The sequence below is a fragment of the Triticum dicoccoides genome, chromosome 5A (assembly GCF_002162155.2).
Source record: "Triticum dicoccoides isolate Atlit2015 ecotype Zavitan chromosome 5A, WEW_v2.0, whole genome shotgun sequence".
NCBI classification, from domain to species: domain Eukaryota; kingdom Viridiplantae; phylum Streptophyta; class Magnoliopsida; order Poales; family Poaceae; genus Triticum; species Triticum dicoccoides.
This window is the reverse complement of record NC_041388.1, coordinates 629,722,251-629,738,880: the sequence shown is the minus strand read 5'-3', so window position 1 is coordinate 629,738,880 and position 16,630 is coordinate 629,722,251.

Sequence of the window (16,630 nt, the reverse complement as noted above, 5' to 3'; positions counted from 1 at the left end):
TAGTGTCGTCGTTGTCGATATATACCCCCTCCCGATAGCTTACTATGATTAGGTAGCTAGTTCTACGTTTGGCACTAATATATCCATCTGTCATGTTTGAATAATAATTGCCATGTTGTAAATATTTGTAGAAACTATGGACACCGCCCTAGACGAAGCAACAAAAGAAGCATTGTTGAGGGACATAATCGCAGAAGGAAGTGATGCCATCTCGTTGTTTCTCAACGAAACCGATGGTCTGGAAGGAGAGGGTGAACAAGCTGGCTACGGTGACCTAATGCCGGTGCAAGAAGAAGAACATGAGGACGGCTCCGGTGACCCAATGCCGGTGCAAGAAAGAGACCGTGATGACGGCTCCGGTGACCGAACCGAGTCCGGCCAGGTATATATATTAGTTAAGCCTATGCTGACTAGCTGATTGATGCATTCATTGTTTTGGTATGTACACATATTAAGTAAGTCTTTGTTCTTTTTTCTAGCCCTCCGAATCGAGCACAACTTCGGTAAAGAGACGAGGCCCGAAGAAAAAGTTGAGCTCGGATGAAAAGTTTGAGATCATAGCAATCGTGCCCGACGGCCAACCTATTGAACCCCTCCGGACAAAGAGCGCATTTGTTGCTCAGTGCGGGGTTCTGGTTAGGGACAAGATCCCGATAAGCATCCAGCAATGGTTTAAGCCGGCTACAGAAGACCCTGAGGTGTCTTATGTCAATGATATGCAGAAAAATGATCTTTGGACTGAGCTGAAGTCAAATTTTACCCTACCGCTTGAGGATAATCCAGAGAACCCAGTTAAAGAGAAATTAATCAAGTCTTTTGCTCTGAAGAGGATGGCAGAACTATTCAGGAGGTGGAAGAAAGGGCTGAATAAGTTTGTCGAAAATAATGAGACACTAGAATTCAAGGGCAGATATGAGAAGATCAGAGATCACTGGCCCGCATTTGTGGCCCACAAGACATCAGAAAAGAGTAAGAAGATGTCGGCGACAAACAAGCAAAATGCTGCGAAGAAGAAGCTTCACCATCGCACGGGGTCAGGTGGCTACCTCGTAGCCCGGCCTAAGTGGTCCAAGACTGAGAATGATCTGGTTCATAAAGGGATCGAACCAGAGACAATTAACTAGCCAGACCGTTGCCGGACTTGGTTCTTCGGGGCTGGCGGAACACTGGACCCTGTAACAGGGAAGTGCATTTGGACGAACGATCAAATGGACATACCAGTCAGTAAGCTTAAGCAGTATATCGAAGCAGCGCAGGAAGGGACGTTCTTTCCAGACAGAGAGAACGACGAGCTCACAATGGCCCTCGGGAATCCTGAGCACCCTGGACGGACATGAGGCACGCCAGGCTCCATTCTGTGGAAGGTTGGGTTTTCGGACGCAGGCGGTTACAAATCCCATGAGAGGAGGAAAAAAGTGTAGCAGACCCAAATACAGGCGCTGCAAGCAAGGGTAGACGCGATAGAGGAACGAGAAGCAAATCGCAGCAAACGTACTGCCGAAGCCTCCCCCGAAGCTACCCCGCCATCTCAGTGCAGAAGCAGCGTGGCTTGCACCGAGCTGCTTCAGCTGGAGCATGCCTTGACGGCTCCTGCCAGCTATCCCTTGGATGCTATAACGGAGTCTCAAAATTGCCACCTTATGACGCAATGGATGAATTTGAAGGTCAAGGCGGCTGTTGGCTCTGTTTATCCTACTGAACCCGGCGCAACTTTTCACTGCCGGCCGATTCCAGAAGGATATGCTAGGGTGATGGTGGATGAGATAACGGAGGGATTTGAGGACCTCCAGCTTGACCACCCTACCAGTGAAGGGGAGACTCGGCTGGGGTCTGCTCTGAAGACTCCATGCCTATGGCGGAAGGAGCTCATCAACCTTCCGAACTGGACGCCACCGCCTCCTCCTCCTCCTCCGGCGCATCAGGGCACTCCGCATCCACCGCCTCCTCCTCCGGCGAGTGACGATCAGGGCCCTCGGCCTGCTCCTTCTCCGGCGCGTGGCGGCACTCCGCCTCCTTCTCCGCCTGCGCCGACGCGCCCGAGCAGCCAGCCTCCTCCTTCTCCGCCTCGTCAGCAAGGCCGGAAGAGACCTGCCGCCGCTCCAGCTGCTCCGGCGCGTCGTAGTCCTTCTCCTCCGCCGCTTAAGAAAGTAAAGAAGACAACCGCTCCGTCTGCTCGGTCGGCGTCTAGCAGTACAACCAGAGGCGGGAGGACATACAGATTCGGTCCTTCTCTGAAGACTCCAGAGAAGTTACCATATGAGAGGACCCTGGAGGAGAACGCCGAGATCGCGCGAGAAGAAGTGAGGAACTTCTTTGAAGGGGTGAAAGCAAAGAAACATCCACCTCCGGAGGAGAAGGTAGATCGGGTGAAAGTGAAGCGCACTCTAGCTGCCCTGACAAAACCACCGAAGTCTGATCCGCCGAAAGGAAACTATGACCGCATTATTGGAAAGGAATTTGCCGAAGCGGAGCGGTCGGGAAGTACTGTCAATGATCAAAGGCTGAAAGAACGTCGAGCTGGGAAACAAATTGCCCAGCTCGGCGAACAAGCGAAGCAATCGTGCCCCCCGCTCAAGGTGCCTAGCCACAACGTCGATAATGATCCGAGGATGGTGCCCGGTTATAGCAATCTTGTAGATTACCTGCCCGACGAAGTACATTATGAACCCATGGAGGTGCAAATACAAAGATACGAGTACGGGAAGCCTCTCGTCAAAGATGAAAGATCTCTATCAACGATGATGCGAAGATTGCATGATTGGTACTTGAAAATCTGCAGAGACTCTGGGGGGAGGAGTACTTTGTATGTGAAAGTTAAAAAGGAGCATGACCTCGTTGGAATTGATCTGTTGCATGTTCCATTTGAGGAGTTCTATCAGTTTTTCAATCAATTGGCCCTCGATAAAACAAGGGTCGCCTGCTACTGTCTGTAAGTACTACTACTTCTGTCATTAAGTTTCTCTATATAGCTTAGCTTTTTCATTGCATGTATTTATAATCATCCTCACTATATTATGCAGATTGAAGATCGTCGAATTGAAGAAAAAACAAGTCGGTGATATTGGGTTCATTAACACACATCTCATAGATGCAACTCAGGTTAAACTTCATGCCGCAGCTACCGAGGCCAACTTGCTACGATCGTTCGTAATAAATCAAAACAAAGATATAATACTCTTTCCTTACAACTTCAGGTGAGTGTTACTGTCTTGTGCGTATTCGGTTTTCCTTATATATTAGTCAAGGTTATAGTAATGTAATTCATGAGTTATGCATGTGTGTGCAGTTTCTACTATATTCTCCTAGAGATTAAGCTTGAGCAGGGAGTAGTAACCGTCTTGGACTCTAAACGAAAAGATCCCAAGGAGTATGCGGACATGACTGAAATCCTCAAGAAGTAAGTTAAATCGATCATTATCCACCATATCAGCAACTTTGTTCATTTCCTGATATCAAGTAATTGTTTTCTTTGTCCGGCAGGGTTTGGAGAAAATTCACCAAAACAGTTCCGGGACTGCCGAAGGAGCTGGAATTTAGACACCCGAAAGTAAGTACTATAGTAGCATGTTCCGCGCATCTCCTAGTGATTCAAGCGCTAGTTTCATCAATACCATTTAGCATTCTTGCTTATCAGTTTGATTGACCTCTATTTCTTGTAAAGTGGTTGTGGCAGGAACAAGGGAATGATTTCTGTGGATACTACATCTGCGAGTCCATCCGCCACACGACCTGTGAGCGGGGCGGGTACTCTAACGAACAATATGAAGTACGTAAATAACAACATTCACAATTTTATTTTATTACCATCATTTGTGTTGAGTTTCATTCATTTATATATATATATATATATATGTATTGACCCCCTTCTTCAAATTAGATGTTTCGGAAGCGGGATGAACTCCTAGCACCAGCTCGCATGCGAGCAATTCAAGAGGAATTGGCGGCATTCTTTCTTGACCACGTGATCCCTGAAGACGGAGAATTCTATGTGGACCCTGAGTCCGTATGATTATATTTGTAAGAGATAATTATTGTATATATGTAGCCGGTAGTGTCAGATAGATATACGAGAACTTGTTGTTCGACCAATCTTTCGGAGAAGGAGAGGTGGTCGATATCACTTCTCTCTGTATATATGCATATATGTTCATGACGATCTTCTGTTTCCTTCGTTTGCTTACTAGCTAGCTAGCGTGTCTAGTCCTCTCTATATACGTATGTATAGTACGTAGCGTCGACCAAGCACGGACATAACAGAGGACACTTCTCTCTATTAATTATAACTAGCTAACACAATATATGAAACACCTAAATTAACCCCCCAAAACCCCCAACCCCCCCCCCTTTCAAAAAAAACAAAAACCCCAGCCACAGAAGTGCTGACGCGTGGATGCCTATTGGTCCCGGTTGGTGCCACCAATCGGGACCAAAGGGTCTCCACGTGGGCAGTGCGTAGAGCCCAATCAGGAGACCCTTTGGTCTCGGTTGGTGGCACCAACCGAGACCAAAGGGTCTCCTGATTGGGCTCTGCGCACTGCCCACGTGGAGGGCCTTTAGTCCCGGTTCTGGATTGAACCGGGACTAAAGGGGGGAGGTATTAGTACCGACACTTTAGTCCCGGTTCCGGAACCGGGACTAAAGGCCCTTACGAACCGGGACTATAGGCCCTTTTTCTACCAGTGATATGCATGGACATTCTAAAGGCTTCACGGGTACTATACGAATAATTTAGAATATATGTCATCACCCATAGGCATAGAAGTTTTTTGCTACCTTTTTCTGAAGCTTCAGCACAAACAGCGGTTTCAATAAGTAAATTTAATGGCAATGCATATATATTTCTGATTATGTAATCTTGTCTAACATTAAATATTTCCTTAATATTTCACATAGCATAAATTTTTCTCGTATTTCTTTAGACCATGTTTAATAGTTTATGATATATCATGGTAGATATGTCTGTTCGGTTGTAATAATGTCGCAGCCTATGCAAAAATATAGATTGCTATCTAGAGTACTATGTTCTACAAAAGATTGGCTACATATAATGATTTCTTCAGTATAAAACAAAATTGTTATCTAACTGAATAATCCGTTTTCCCTGAAGTATTCTAAATATTTCGAACAGTTGGAATTCAGACCTGTAGGCAACAATATAGTAATGTATTTTTCAAATATCATCTATCAAGTGCCCTTTTAACTATTGTGCATAATAGATAGAAGCGAGTTTTGTAGATTGACAATGGTCTATATACTGTCAAGTAAATATGTACACACCCAATCAGTAGATTTATGACTTAGATATACCATGATGATAATCACAAATTTATACTTCATATTCGGTAGATACACATTTAAACATCCAAATCAATTCCACACACTAAGGACTCCAAAAGCAACTAATTCGTTTGTTGATTACAGGAGAAGTGGAGTCTTAAATAATTGAAAAAGTAGTAGTTCACATCATCCCTAAATTCAGATTGAAGTGTAGTCAAAGGGAAGATGTAATGTGTGGTTACTCTAGCCTGAAAAGGCACATGCATCAAAGGATTACACAAAAATCATCCATCGGATAAGAATACCATTAATTAGTGTATGTATTGCCATTATGAAAATTTCCCTTTAACTGATATAAGTATTCCCATGGCGGAGATTACCGGGATGAAGGACTTTATTCCTTCTTGAGAATAAAAGGCCATGAAAGCTAGCCATCATGATTATGTCTCGGCTACCAGATGTAATAGCATCAGATATGCTTCTTTAGAGAATGATGTTAATTATATTCAAAGTATAGTAATATATAGAGAGGTTTCCTGCAAAAACATATAGAGTTAAATATTTATCTTTAGAAAGTAAGAAAACTTACAAATGTCATGCACCACTACAGTGTCTTCTAACATATAATAGGATGGGGGGTTAGACCACCTCTACATGCAATTGCAAGGAAATATTGGAAAGAAATGTTTCAAAGAGAATTATCGAAGGGGGAAGGATCAATACATTCCTTAAAAATTATTGCATACATATATAAATAATGTATGCACCTTGATGCTCAGGAAATGTAGAAGAGTAAAAGTTACGACGTCTTCTATATGTTAATATGAAAAAAACCTGGCCAATTTCAAGTGTGGTGCAGACACTTTAAAATTAATTCAATTAAGAAAGACCTCAAGCACTTCATACGATTACCCAGAAATTGCCCAACCCTTCATCTGCCCAAACCTCACACTTTGTATTACATTTTTCCTGTGCTTTTCCATCTCATCATCAAAGGGAATGACAAGAGCTGTCATGGATACACCATCACTCTGGGACATATCAAATGGTTGCACATTACCATCTCTACCATGTAGGATGAAATCGAGGAGTTTCTTGCGGCATATCTTATCTTTAGTTCATGTTCTTGTCAACCTAATAGCCTCTATTTCTTCTTTAGTCTGAATTTCCTTGATTTTGACAAATGAAGCTTCTTCAGATAAGTCAATTGCCTTCTCTTTGAAATTCAGGCAAACAACAACTCTTCTTGGTCTCTTGCTGGCAATTTCCTCATGACCAATGTTTGGGTAGCATTCAGGCAAACAACCTAATAACTCTTCTTGGTTTGATGAATGAGAAAAGTTAAGGCCGAGAGGGCTAGAGAAAACAATGTAGCGTGTGTGTGCTCATCGGGAGAAACATAGCAAAGCTGGCTTTCTCCACGGTGAGGTGTGTGTATGTGTGGTTTTCTCCTTCTTGTATGTTCTTGAGAGAAGCAACCAGAGAAGATGAGAGAGTTGTGTGAGACAAGTGAGAGGTGAGAGGTGGAAGAAGAAGAAGAGGCGCTGCGAGGAGGCGGCGCCAACACTCCCGACAAACACTGAGTAGCCACCCAAGTGGGTGACGGCATCCCAACATGGTTGGCGCTCGGGATAATATGTCAGAATAAATATTACATTCTGCTCTACCCAGCGCTGACCACTGCCCGTTGGCAGCTGCAAATTGACCCTGCAGCTCGCATTCCTCCCGATTTGGTAGAGGTTGGCAGGTTGCCCTCGCAGAAGACAAGGTGCTTGGCGCAATGGCGCTAGTGAAACCTGACAGTTTGCAGTGGAACGGTGTAAAAATGGTGGCGGGGTCGAACGGAAGGTTATTGGAAGACAATAAAGGCTTGACCATGGTCGCCGCTGGACATCTCCACACCAGGTGAGGTAGTATACCGTGTTGGGATTAACCACGACGTGGTGCCCCTGTCCGGCACGGACTAGTAGCAGTCACCGAGTAGGTATAGGAATTCATGTACGAGTAGGTTACTTGCATGTACCGTGTAGGACTAGGATTAGCAGACCGAGTAGTAGTGCTCACGTAGCTATCCTAGGCTATATATACATGTAGCCTGTACCCTGTAACAACCAGACCGTGGATCTGATTTGAAGCAATAAAGTAGCAGGAACGACACGTTCCTGTAGCCATCAAACAAGCTATTCTAGTGTGCGTGCGTGTGTTCCGGCCGGCTGGCCGTTGTGTACGTACAGGAGGCGTTCTACAGATCGATTAGCTAGAACAGGCTAGCTTTGGTCTGTGCTTGCTTGCGGAGGCTTTGTGTGTGGATCGATCAAGGTCTGGTGCTAGCTTTCAACGTGAGTTGAGACTAGCTTTGCACTACGGTGCATCTCGGCGTAAAGGAACTTCGTTGAGTTCGTCAGCGAGCTTCATTTGTCTTCGTCGTTCGTCGTCAGTCGTATCGCCGTCGTCAGAAAGTACTTGATGCCGGGTCTGGGCCAACAATTGGTATCAGAGCAAGGTTGATCTTCTAGTAACGAAGGATCATGGCGGATGACGAGAAGACCAAGCAGCTGGCGGAGTACTCCGGTGCGGCTAAAGTATTTGCTGCTCCGGCGAGTTCGTCATATCCACGGTTTGATCGCGAGAACTTCGGGGTCTGGAAGGCCCTCATGGAGTGTGGTCTCCGCGCCAATGAGCTATGGGACGCGGTGGATCCCGGAGGCGACGCATTCAAGAAGGAGGGAGCCGAGCACCGGAAGGATCGGCAGGCGGCGTCGGCGATTTACTCGGTGATGCCGATGGATGTCCTCCAGCACCTAATCGCCAAAGCAACGGCGAAGGAGGTGTGGGATACGCTGAAGCTCATGTTCGAGGGACACACCCGTGTCAAGCAAGCCAATCTTCAAAATCTCCTAAGGAACTACGAGACTTTGGTCATGGGCGACAATGAGTCCGTGGATGCGTTCGCTTCACGGGTGGCTACTCTCGTCAATCGGATCCGCGCGCTTGGAGAAAACCTCACGGAGACCTCGGTTGTCCGGCGGTTCTTACGCGCGGCCCCTCCCCGGTACCTGCAAATTGTCACAGCGATCGAGCAGTGCGTCGATCTCGTGACTCTCTCCATCGATGATCTTGTCGGATGGTACAAGGCTCATGACAAGCGGATGCGGTACAGTCTTGGGGACGGGAGGAACGACGAGCTTGTGATGCTCACAAGGGCGCAGTGGGTCGCTTTGTCAAAAGAAAAGCAAGGCGGATCCACGAGCAGCAGCAAGAAGAAGGGGAAGCAGCGTTCCGTGAGAAAGAACTTCGCTGACTCGGACGACGAGTCAGACAATGAGGCTGCACCACCACCGAGGGAAAAGTTTGACATCAGGAAAGTGAGATGTTATAATTGTGGACTCCTCGGCCACTTCAAGGCTAACTGCGAGGAAGCACCGAAGCAGAAGGCGCTCATGGCCCAGCAAGGAGATGATAGTGACATGATGTTGATGTGCGAACTCGTGGATAAGAAGGATCCAGTTCTTCGAGTGCCGGCTAAAGAAACTGTCGCGCTCGTGAAAGAAAAAGTTTGCATTCATGATCATGATTCAGAAACTCGTGTCGATAATATAGATGCGGGAGGTGATTCTAAAGTTTATGTCTATGCTACGGACGTAAGTGCTAACTTTGCTGGAGCAGATGCGGCAAAAGCTGCCTGTGCACAACCATGGAGAAACAGTCAGTATCCTGATCGACTGAAGGATTCTGAAACTCGTGTCAAAGTTATAGACACGAAGATGGATGCATGTGCGTCGAAAGAAGACCAAGACGTGGTTGTCGCGACTGTCAAGCCAGCGGGAAAAGGCAGTCGAGGCGCCGAAGGAACAGGAGCACTTGGTCTCCCGGTGAACGAATCTTGGAGAGCTGCGCCTAGTAGCGCAAGTGCGCACAATTCGAACTTGGTAGGAGGCTGGCCAGTAAGCAGCTCGACAGAGGTTTTTTTTTTTTTGGAGGGATTAAGCCTAATCTTTATTGCTCAAAGTTGACAACGAGTGGGATTTTGTTTACATCATGTGGTTGGCCAAACCATACATGACACCCAGGGCCTAAATTCAAAGCGTATCTAGCTAACTTATGAGCTTCCATATTACATGCACGACCTTCATGAATAAAACTACAAGAAAAGTTGATGGACCGAAGCTTGATCTCATTGATAATTGCGCCATGCCTTCCCTGCGTACCTCGGTTGATGTCTTGGACTACCCCTTTTGCATCTGAGGATACTACAAAGCGCTGTAAGAGGAGGTCATCGGCAATGCAAAGTGCCTTCCTGCATGCCAATGCTTCCAGCGTCATCGGGTCATCTACGCCTTGCACCACCAGTGCACTGCTGCCTAGATAGTTTCCTGCTGAATCGCGGCATACTACTCCAGCAGAACCCCCTAGGCCTGTCCTCACTGCTGCATCAACATGGACCTTGGCGTAAGTTGCTGGTGGGGCTCGTGATCGGGTTCGCCTGTTTCTTTCCACATGTGTCCTTGGGGCCCCTTCCGGTTTGCTTTCCTTTATTTGATCAAGCTCACCAATGAACCTTGTTGTGAACGAGTACACCGTTTGTGGGCTCTGGAAGATCCCTTCATGAATGGACTTTCTTCTGGACGTCCAAATTGCCCATAACGTGACCGCCAGTTTAACAAAAAGGGCATGTGATAACGTTTCCATCTGTGCAAACAACCAGTGTTTTGCGTTGGGTTTCATATTTTCCACAAGTGACTGCCCGATTTCATTCTCTACTAAAGCCCAAACACACCTGGATGTCGTGCACTCAAGTAGGGAGTGTCGCCATGAATCCGGTGATCCACAGAATCCGCATGTCGAGGAGTCAGACATGTGTCGATGAGACCGAACATCTTCGGTTGGTAGGGATTGTTTTGAGAGCCGCCACAGAAACATACGGATTTTCCCGGGAACTTGGGTCCTCCATAGTGTTTTCCACTCCTTCTCTTCCTCCCTTGCGCCTGACGAACCTGCGTGACCATCCAGCCAGGCTTCCCGGCGTTGCCTCGTCGCTACAAGCATATTGTATGCCGATCTCACACTGAAAAGGCCATTTTTCTCAAAATGCCAAGCCCAGAAATCTGACATGTTGCGGGTGCATAGGGGTATGCTGGTTATTACTTTGGCATCAAACGGCAAGAAGACTTGTCGTACCTTCTGAATGTCCCATGTGGCTGTCGTTTCATTGATGAGTTCTGAAACGAGCTGGGGAGGATTCGCTGACAAGCAGCCATTAGGGCGAAGCATTTCACTTCGCGGAAGCCAATTTTCTGTCCAAATTCTGGTGCTTTCTCCGTTGCCTATTCTCTTGATGATTCCCTGCTTTAGTGTGTCTCGGCCTTCTACTAAGGATCTCCATATTTGGCTCGGGTGGGATCCCAAAGAAGCTTCCAAAATTGTCACGTTAGGTTAGTATACAGCTTTCAAAATGCGAGCACTCAAAGAGTCAGTGTTTTGTAATAAACGCCATGCTTGCCTGGCTAGCATAGCAATATTAAAAAGCTCAAAATCCTTAAAACCCAAACCCCCCATGCTTTTTGGTTGAGTCATATCCTTCCAAGATACCCAATGTGGTTTGCGTTTGCCTTCCTTGTTGCCCCACCAAAACTTCCTTATGAGTCTATTTAGTTTCTCACACAACCCTCTCGGCAGCTTGAAGCATGACATGGAGTACACTGGCACCGCTTGTGCAACCGCCTTAACCAAAACCTCTTTCCCGGTCGTGGAAAGTGATTTTTCAATCCATCCTAGGATCCTACTCCACAATCGATCCTTTAAATACTTGAAAGCACCATTCTTTGAGGAACCAATGTCAGAAGGCATCCCCAAATATTTTTCATTCAAAGTCTCATTTGGAACATTCAGCGTAACCTTTATCTCGTTGCGAGTCGATTCCGGAACCCCTTTGCTAAAAAAGATGGATGATTTTGCATAATTTATTCGCTGGCCGGAAGCTTGACAGTAAGTATCCAACACCTGGTTTACCTCTGTAGCACCCATACCATTCGCCTTGAAGAACAGCAGGCTGTCATCCGCAAATAATAAGTGATTGACCGGGGGCGCCGAGGCTGCCACCTGAAGCCCACTTAAGTTTGATGACTGACTTCTTGATTTTAGGAGGCACGAAAGGCCCTCTGCTGCTAGCAAGAACAAGTACGGAGACAGTGGGTCCCCTTGTCGGATTCCTCGAGATGGTTTAAACTCTTCCAATTTCTTCCCGTTGAACAGAACAGAAAAATTTACTGAACTCACCATATTCATAACAATGTCCACCCACTTGGTAGTGAAGCCCAGCTTTAGCATTATTGCATGCAGATAAGGCCATTCAACCCTGTCGTACGCCTTCATCATGTATAGTTTTAAAGCACCGGACTGATGTTTCTTTGCCTTGTTCCGTTTCATGACGTGGAGGCATTCGTATGCTGTGATGATATTATCCGTAATGAGTCTGCCAGGCACAAACGCAGATTGCTCCTCCGAGATTATATCCGGCAAAACTTGCTTCAAACGATTAGAGATCACCTTCGAAGCTATCTTATATAACACATTGCAAAGGCTTATAGGGCGGAACTGAGACAAAAGTGTGGGGTTTTTTACCTTAGGGATAAGAACCAGGGTTGTTTTATTTAAGCACTCCGCCGTCTCAGTCCCTTCTACTATCCTCAGGACTACCCTTGTTACCTTCTCGCCACACATGTCTCAGTGACGCTGAAAGAAATGAGCTGGAAACCCGTCGGGGCCCGGAGCTTTAATCGGGAACATCTGGAACAACGCCGTTTTTACTTCCTCCTGGCTATACGGGGCATTCAGCAAATCATTCATGGCAGGCGTGACCTTTGTTGGGACGGTATCCAATACGTGCTCCATATTTTGGACACCCTCTGAAGTGTATAAGGCTTTGTAAAAATCGGTTGCCAAACTTCCATCTCCTCCCTCTTGTCTGTCATATTTCCATCCGGGAGCTGTAATTGTTTGATCTGATTCTTCCGTCGTCTTCTACTGGCTCGTAGGTGAAAAAAGTACGTGTTTTTATCTCCATGTACCAACCAGACTAGCCTAGTTCGTTGCCGCCATAAAATCTCCTCTCGGTGGAACAACTCCACCAGCCGATCCGATATTTTAATCTCCGCATGTGACGGGCCCGTGCGACCTGGGAACAGGCGCAAGGTTTCCAACTCGTTTTTTAATCTCTGGATCTCTCCTCGTACACTGCCAAAGTACTGTTTGTCCCAGTCAGGCAGGTCACCCGCCAATCGCTGCATCTTCGCATGCAGATCATCCACAGAATTCCCCGCCGTCGCTGTCCAGCTAGCCCCCACCAACGCCTGTAGCTCAGGGTCTCTTTCCCACATTAATTCGTATTTAAAGCTTCTTTGGACCCGCTTGCATGCGCCATGCACGCCGGCCAGGTTCAGCTGTATTGGAGCGTGATCAGATGAGGCAGCCGATCTGTGAATTAGCTCTGATCTTGGGTACGCTAACGACCACTCCTGATTTACAACACATCTGTCCAGCCGAACCCTTGTGAATGTCCCACCTGCCACTTTCTTTTCGAAAGTCCAGCTAGTGCCCAAATAACCAATATTAGACAATCCGCAAATGTCAAGAGCATCTCTAAAGGCATCCATTTGTGCTTGGCTTCGATTGCCCACTCCATCGTGTTCATGAGCGTGTAGTACCTCATTAAAATCATCAAGAACAGCCCATGGTGTATTAGCCCGACAGAGGTGGCTGGGGCGCCATCAGCTGAAGGTCCATCAAGTAGCGCAGAGTGCAGGCCTAACAGCAGCAGTCCAAGCGCTGGGCTTCAAAGTCTAGAGTTCAGTAGCGAGAGGAGCCTAGCAGAAGAAACGTTGGAAGGCTCACGTGGTGGGCTAGGCCAACCAAACCAAAGGACCGTGCTAGAACGGCCAGAACATGGAGGATGCAGCCCATGTGTTACGGCTGGATTTTTTGCTTCGCCAAAAGAAACGCGTGCAGCAGAAAACTCCTCGTCAACTATGGTAATGAAGGAAAAGGCACTAGAACCTACACCCGTACCGCTACAACCGGTGTCCGACATACATCCGGAGAAGTCTCTTCGGACAATTGATCCGGAAAAGGTGAACAGGAGTGGATGGCAGTGTCTATCAAGTGCTGATGAACTGGCGGAATTTGTGGACGCAAATATGAAGGAGTGTTGGCGTCATGCTATGAAAGAAGAATTGGGGTCGATCCATGACAATAATTCATGGGAGCTTGTGGATCTCCCCAACAATGAAAAGGCTATGGAGCTCAAGTGGGAATTCAAGGTCAAGAAAGATGTTGAAGGGTGCATGAAGCACAGAGCAAGGTTTGTGGCCAAAGAGTACGTGCAAGAGAAAGGTGTGGACTTCGAAGAAGTGTCCGTTCCCGTTGCAAAGATGGAATTGGTGAGTTTACTCATCGCTCTCGCGGCTCAGGAATCATGAAAAGTACATCACATGGATGTAAACTCCGCGTTTTTGAACAACGAGATATATAGAAGGAGATGTGTATGTGAATCAATCACCGGGTTTCATCAAAGAGGGGGAGGAACACAAAGTACTGAAGCTACACAAAGTCTTGTATGGGCTACCGCAAGACCTCGGGAGTGAAACATCAAACTTGATCGGACATTAATTTCTCTTGGATTTGAGAAAGCCCCACTAGAATATGCAATGTACAAGAGAGGTGAAGGAAGGGATCGTCTACTAGTTGGCATCTATGTCAACGACCTGCTAATAACTGGAGCAGATGAAAAGGTGATTGCAAAGTTCAAGCTACAAATGAAGGAGCTTTTCAAGATGGATGATCTTGGTATTTTGAGTTACTACCTCGGGATGGAGGAACATCAAAAGCCGGAGAGGATCACACTATGCCAGGAGGCATATGCAAGGAAGGTACTTGAAAGCAGTGGCATGAAAGATTGCAATCACATTGTCGCTTCAATGGAACCTCGTCTTGAGCTGAACAAGAAGGAGATGATGAAACTACTTGGCTACAGTGGTGTTGACAAGGAAGGAATTGTCGACGACTGTAAGAGTACTTCGGCCGTGGCATATTTTCTTGGTGGAAGCGTAGTAAGTTTGCTATCACGAAAGCAGAAAATGATGACATCGACTTCAAGTGAAGCAGAGTGTCAAGGTGTGTGGCTAGGGAGGCTACACGGTGATCTCATGGAACGAGAACCGGAACAGGTGGTGCTCAATGTTGACAGTGAGTCTACAATCTTTCTACTTGAGGATCCAGTGCGTCGTGAAAGGAGCAAGCACATTGATACGATGTATCACTATATAAAGGACTGCGTGGAAGAAGGGAAGACAAAAGTCAACTATATTTGCACCGATGATCAGCTGGCGGACATCCAGACCAAGGCTTTGGATCGAGAGAAGTTCTTGGAGATGAGAAGAAGGATCGGCGTCCGAGCTGTGACATGACGACGTCGTGTTTAGGGGGGCGATTGTTGGGATTAACCACGACATGGTGCCCCTGTCCGGCACGGACTAGTAGCAGTCACCGAGTAGGTATAGGAATTCATGTACGAGTAGGTTACTTGCATGTACCGTGTAGGACTAGGATTAGCAAACCGAGTAGTATTGCTCACGTAGCTATCCTAGGCTATATATACATGTAGCCTGTACCCTGTAACAACCAGACCGTGGATCTGATTTGAAGCAATAAAGTAGCAGGAACGACACGTTCCTGTAGCCATCAAACAAGCTATTCTAGTGTGCGTGCGTGTGTTCCGGCCGGCTGGCCGTTGTGTACGTACAGGAGGCGTTCTACAGATCGATTAGCTAGAACAGGCTAGCTTTGGTCTGTGCTTGCTTGCGGAGGCTTTGTGTGTGGATCGATCAAGGTCTGGTGCTAGCTTTCAACGTGAGTTGAGACTAGCTTTGCACTACGGTGCATCTCGGCGTAAAGGAACTTCGTCGAGTTCGTTAGCGAGCTTCGTTTGTCTTCGCCGTTCGTCGTCGGTCATATCGCCGTCGTCAGAAAGTACTTGACGCCGGGTCTGGACCAACATACCGTACACCTTTGCCATGGAAGAGGAAGTCGGTGAGCTGATATCTTGCGTGAAGGCAGAGGGGATTGATGATTGTGCACGCCTTGTCCCCTGCGACGACGTAACCAAGCCTATTGACCCATGCACCCAACAAATGGCGGCGGCGGTGAAGTCGTCCTTGGCGGGGCTGGGTGTGAAGACGACCTTGGTGACGAGCCTACTCTCCCACCCGAGTAGCAGCAGGGAGATATCGACGGCGGTCATGGGGTTGAAGAGGCTGAACACGCAGAAGCCGAGCCACGACCAGGGCCAGCAATCGAAGAGGTAGGCGATCCACCCGGGTGATCTAGAGTTTCCTTCTGAAGGTTCTAGAGGACCCGGGTGATCTCCACCTGCCATATTCGGCTCGGCAGGACGGCGGTAGGCTTTAGGTCCTAGATCGAGAAACGCCCAGCTAGAATTGAGATGTACGAGTGGAAACGCTGCAGACAAATAACAAGAGCTAGCTTGTTTCCTCAAAAGTGTGGCTTACACAAGTTGATGTCGGAGCGCAGATTCCTAGATTTGTGGCCCCAAAATCATCCAGAACATGGTGGGCGCCCCATACTGAACATAGCACCTAGTGAAGGCACGGTTGAGCAGGATACATTGCAACACTATTTCGTTGAGGAGTGATGGTGTGTGGAAGGGGTGTCAGCGACATCCCTAGAGTTGTGGCACCAAAACCATTCTTTTCACAGTGTACTGCCCCTGTTGGTGAAGCTTGTGAACAAAACTGAGGAGGCATTTATTTTGCCACCAAATAGGTCTCTAACGCCGAAGATTCTCTCATGATTAGACAACAAAGCTTTGTGTGAAGCAATTAAATAGCATGCGAAACAAATGTCCTTCGCGGTCCGAGAGAAAGACGTTGCCACATATTTATAGCCTCAACCACACCATCATGAAGACTGAATTAATGAGCACATAAAATATGCAAGGAGATTATTGAGGATGGCATCTTACAACATTAAATGACAACCGGAGAATAGCATGAGATCATGCCTCATAAGAGGTAACAATCGAAACAACTGATAAGAGGACCAAAGGCATAGACAGGAAAATTAACAGGGAGAGAGGGGCAAGCCGAGGTACGATTGAGGGAAGGACACTGGGCTACTGAGGGTAGTGTTGTCACCAAGTACACTATCATAACCTTGTTGATTTGCTTGTCCGTAACACTTATAATGAGGCTTGTAATTGCAAGACATGTTGGAATAAAGCCATGGTGTCAGACGAGCCGGGCGCGTGGGCGAGTCGGGAGCGCAGCGGGACGTGCTGGGC